Source organism: Hakea prostrata, chromosome 6, assembly GCF_041222555.1.
Source record: "Hakea prostrata isolate BN-2017 chromosome 6, UWA_Hpros_2, whole genome shotgun sequence".
NCBI lineage: Eukaryota > Viridiplantae > Streptophyta > Magnoliopsida > Proteales > Proteaceae > Hakea > Hakea prostrata.
Genome location: NC_142605.1, coordinates 32283191 through 32288782, shown reverse-complemented (window position 1 = coordinate 32288782; position 5592 = coordinate 32283191). Strand labels below are relative to the sequence as shown.

The following is a 5592-nucleotide window of genomic DNA, read 5'->3' as shown; positions in this document are numbered from 1 at the left end:
AATTAAAAACTAACTCTTCAATCCCTATTTATTCTCTTATCTCCTCTCCTCTATCCTCTTTTTTTCCTATTTATTCTCTTCCCCTTCTATAAGTGTGGCTTAAGAAAATTTGAAAAAAAATCTACTCCACAATTAAGTTTCTTTCTCTTTCTCAATTTATTCATTGTTTCTTTTTTTTCTCTTTTCTTTTGTTATTCTTTTTAATTTGATTTTATATTTTATGTTTATTTATTTCTTCTGCAATTTTTGTTATTTGATTTTGTATTGTGAATAAAATGTCTATAATTAGTAGGTAACTAACTACCATTGATTTGCATCTCTTACCTAAAAAATTTTTTGGTTTGCATTTAACTTTTTAGGGTTGAAGTCATGTGTATATTTTTTTTATATTGTTGCTTTAATTTTACCTATATTTTGTCAAAAAAAAAATATCATTATTAATAATTTATCATTTTTTTCCAAATATGTGTGGGCCCCACAAAATATATGTAGGTCTATTCTTTAATTTAATAAAATAATTTAGCGGTGAGACCCCAAATAGGAAGGTTACTGACTTTCATTCTTCGCCCCCCCCCCACTATTGCATCCTGGGTCCGCCACTGGGCCAGATATACTCCTCCAAAAAGAGAAGATTCGAAGCAGGTGTTTGTTCCAGAGCCAAAACCTACACATTTACGCAGGAAGACATGAACTCGGTATTGTTAGGGGCCAAAGGTGTTTCGAGGAAGGAGAAATAATAGAAGAGATGCGAAACTTATCATAGGATGGCGGACTGAGGATGTGAATCCCACATCGATGACGTAAATATGGAAAAGGCCTGTCTGGTGAACATACTTACCTGGACGGGGTCGATGGCCGATCAAAAAGGGCCATGGCCTAGGTTGGTGACCTCCATTGCACTTGGGAGGGGTACCCGCCTAACATCTCCCCAAGTGGGATAGTGGACGTCATAATTTATGGCAGAGGGGTATCACTCAAAGCTTTATTGATTTACGTTTCTTTGTGTTGATTTGCGGGGGAGTTAAATCAAGGAAGCAGCAGACAAAGCTCGAAATTGAAGGTAAAATAATCTTAACAGCAAATACAATAGTGAGTCTCTCTCTGTATTTTGTGTGTTTAGTATGATTCCAAGTTCATTGATGGATGAGATACTGTTCCTGTAAAGAACTGTTTCTTAACCGTATCTCTGAGAAACATTGTTTTATCTTTTAATGATATAATGCTGCCACACTCTTATGTTTCCTGTTACTTCTAGCGGACCTCTTATTCTGTGGAATGACAAACATCTGGTTGCCTTACCTCGTGCATATAATACTCTTTGCTCGTACAAAGATATATCATTCTAAGGGATCCACTGTTTTCTGTTGTTTGATTTAGTCCTTATACACTTTCCAAGAATAGCAATCATTATGGGTAGGCTTTCTTTTTCTTTCATCTGTTTCATATTGGATGCGTTGAAGATTTTGATGGTCAACCATTTATTTTACATCCTCAGGGTTCAGAATTTTGTGATCCTCACTGACTAGTATAACCTTATCACAGGAGTATAATATGGTTGTCAGCTGCTATAGTTTGTGTTTACTACTCTAGTGCCCTGGCCACTTTTTGAGTATGCAAGGCTTTCGTCCCATCCACAGTCAAGCTGAACAGATGAATTCTGAGCTACTAAAACCATACAATCTTGCTGAGAAGAAATCCAAAGGATTGTATCAAAATTGAATTGCATAACCAAGCATTAATATTTTCTTGATGCATGTAGAATTCAACCATACCTGCTTATTGTTCTTGAGATTGTTGGAGATGTGCAAAAGATGGGGGCAGAAGAAAAAAATAAGAATTCATTGTGAGATGATCATAGCATGAGTGGGTACCTAGTATTTTAATTGGTGTCCACACAGTTGTCAGTGTAGGGCAGAAACTGTAGAAGATGTAAAAGACTAGCAAATAATATAGCAGCAAACAGTGTTAATGCTGGTGCCAGTGACTTATGGTAAGTAACTAGGGGCAAGCATTGTCGGCAGGCCACAGTTGTAGCGTGAGGTCTGGGCATCAAGACAAACTCCTAGCAACAAATTGATGGGGTAAGGTTGCGGAGGAAAATTGCCCCTTGGACTCTGCTTGCGTGGAAGCTTTTCAGCACTGGCTTCGTCTTTTTGGGCTATGGTGAGTAACCTTAGCTGGCAAGCATATTACCAGATAGGCTAGTGGGCCATAGGAGCATTTTGTAGCATGTTACATTCACCATGTCATTGTATTCAATTTCAGTTTTGAGGCTATTAGATGAGATTGCATGGCTTGAGTGAGGTTCGTATGATAGACGGTTGTTGCAGTGGTAGGATGATATTTGGATCAATGGAATGTCAATGTTGTTGTAGCTATGGAGATATTGATTTCACCTTGAGTTAACTTACCATGCTCAAGTCAAAGTAACTCTCAATTTCTCTAAGTATTCACATAGCATAGAAGTTTTAGCAAATAAGATGCAAATCTGTGGACTTTTATTGAACCAAAAAGGGCAAGCTAGCTGGCTGGCTTTGACGGGCCTTGTTTGGTTATTTGATTTATTCAGTTTTTCTTAGAGTTCCAAAGGTTTTTTTTAGTATAAATTTATTTGTAGGCAAGAAGCATAGTTTGGTCCAAGCCATCTGGAGTCAAGTTACAGTGTTACTAGATGAAAAGCGTGTAAAACAAATATAATTGATGGTCATCTGAGGGTTGATTTTTTTAATAGTTGTTGAACTTCCAAGCTTCCAAATGAGTTATTCTTTTAGATTGGAGAAACTAGCTCTTATTTTTTGATGTTTAACTAATATTATTTTAATTTTTTTCTTACTTCTCCGTTATCAATTATTAGAATGTTTTTGAAGTTGGAATGTATTTAATGTTATGTGGCTCAATTGTGATGTAAACCAGGTCTAGAGTGAGGGGTATTTTAATAATTTCCCTAGACCTAAGGCTTGCCCAGGAAATCCCAGCAAAGGTAGAAGGGTTTTTAAAGGGGGGGGGGGGGTTTAGAGCCTTCAAAAATTTAACTTCATATCTGAATCCTTTTGTAATTTTAATTTCAGATTTGGCAAACAAATCTGCAATTTTAAATTATCTGCAATTCTGAAGGTTGAGATGAAGTACAGAATTTTTTAAGTCAATGTAATGCGACAGAACTGCAGAAAAGACTTGTAGGACTTTGAGTCTATGATCTCCTGTGATCCTAATGGGAATGCAAAGGGTGCAAGTCAGTGTGTCCTAATGGGGTTTGGACGTGGCTACCGTGGGAGAGGAGGGGGAGGGAGGCCAGCGGGTGCAAAGGTAAGTGGGGGCAGGGGCTGGGGAGGTTGCGGGAATTAGAGGAAGGGGTTAAGGGAGTCGTGGAACCTAGGCTAGGCTGCTAGATTGATGCAGTTGCAAGGTGGGGACTTGGGGAAGGCTGCACAGGGCAGGGGAGGGGTGCGGACAAGAGGGGGAGAGCTGGGAATGGGTTGGGGATCTTCAACTTACTAGACTTGATGAATCAATCTCTAGAACTTGCTTGAATGCTAGAATCAAATTAAGAACTCTCAAAGACAATTGCAAGGTCCCCCTCAAAGGAACCCTACCATTCACTAAGGCAATTCACAATCAAAATTTTGAATTCATCAAATCTGAAAATCACAATGCAAGAAGAGGCTATTTATAACCAAAATTAACAGATTTTGACTCCAACTGGGATATCCTACTGATAGTATCCCATTACATATTGGACTGAACTCTTATTGAAAACTCCTAACGGATAAGATAAGGAATAAAATACCAAATACTACTCCTTAAAAACAACTTCAGCTCAAAATAAAATACTCGAAACAAATCCAAACTTGACTCAAAATGACTCAACAAAATTCTGAAATTTTCTTAAATTAATTTTAGGGATAAATTAAGGGCTAAAATGCCCAAAATATTCTTTATGAAGGGTTTGGCTAGCCTATGGAGGTTTCTTAGAGCCATATTGAGGGCCCCACTTGGACTTTTGTCCAGGGGGTCTTCATGTTCACATTAAATTGGAAAAATAAAAAATAAAAAAATTCAGTCCCAACTGTTTAGGATCCCAGGATGGCTGTTTTTGCTTTTTCTTATTAGTAACCATGGCAGTTGCCTCTGTTTTAGTTAGTAGGCCAAGTTGAAGTTCAGTTTAGAAACTGTGATGGGACCAGACAATATTTTACTACAGTTGAACCCTTGTAGGAAATAAGGTGAGACATTTGGAGTGGTATAAGCACTTGCACTAGAGGTTACCCAGTGCACTGCTAAGGGCGAGTGAGTTAATGCAGATTGGAGTTGAAAAACCAAGGAGTAGGCTCAAGTGGCTCTGGAAAAAGTGATTGAGTACATATGTATCCCTTAGATGAGGTAACTTTGTCATTTTAGTTGGTTTAGTTCAAAGAGTTCTGCCTCTTGTCTTAATTGTGTGTAATTTTAACAGAATTCGTATCGTTGTAATTGTTTAATATTTTGCTTTTTCTATAACTTGTATTCTATATGTTTGTTCTGTACTCTGCAAGGGTGTAATTACTTGTCTTCATCGTATGACTGCACTGTTATCCGTGTGGCAGTGGTGGTGGTGGTCTGATTCACTACTTAAGCCCTGATTCTTGATAGCCATATGAAATGTTGTTTAGAATAAGGTGGTGAGGATTGGAAGGATTGATGATATAAGTGTTGATGCAAGCAATTAAATTAACTTTGATTTATCTTTGCTTCATTTAAGATTATCATTTTGGACCATATCTCTTGGATATCAGATAGTGTTGACTTCCGAATAACAAAAAATTCGGTTATTGGCTATTCCGTATCAACAAATATCATGTGAATTTGATTGTTGGATAAATGTTTTCTAATTGGATAACGTGCCCTCTTAAATTCCATTGGCCAACTCGCCAAAGCTGTTGGTAAGTCCAGATACTGAATATAAAAGGATCTAATTGTGTTTGAGACGGTGGCGGCTGTGTATGCTTGTGGTGAATGGTATTTGCTTTCTATGACTTCAGCTAGTAGATTCTTTGTTACAAGTGCTTCAGTTTTTGCTTCTCTATCTCCATGCAAGAACACTGATTTCTTGTTTTGTTGTAGTTTAAACTTCTGGTTGGTTGGGTTATTTCTACTATAGATACAAAGATCTTAATATAATTGTTAGCTTGAGAACAAAATAGAAGAATATTGAACCTTGAGAAGAACTTTTCAGTTTTTTTCATCTTTTCCTTGCTATATCCGACAATTCTCTGGTTTTATGGTTTAATTTTTTGTTCAATGGACAAGAACACTGATGGGAACAGCCATGGAGCTGAGCACCTATTTCAGATGTCATAGAAGAAAGAGGAGATGGAGGGAGGATATCTTCATACCATATCAGAGGTGATGATATTTTTATGAGCTGCTACTCAAGGGTTTTTTGACATGGAGAAGGACAGTACTTATCCCTGTCAAATTCTGGCCATGCTAGTAGTTTCCTTTCTATTTGGGAACCAGACCGCCTGAGGCTGTGGCTTCGTTAGTCCCACATCAGTCAGCTCAGAATGTGCAATGGTAGAAAGATTTTATAGATATGGCAGAGGCCTATTAGGA

The 5592-nt window shown here is 37.6% G+C and overlaps 1 non-coding gene across 1 annotated transcript; it reads left to right on the top strand.

Annotated features, from left to right (window-relative positions):
- Nucleotides 1-830: 830 nt before the first annotated feature.
- On the top strand, nt 831-985 carry LOC149013397 (U1 spliceosomal RNA). The gene has a single exon (XR_016174234.1). It is a non-coding gene; the product is annotated as a U1 spliceosomal RNA (small nuclear RNA).
- The last annotated feature ends 4607 nt before the right edge of the window (nt 986-5592 follow it).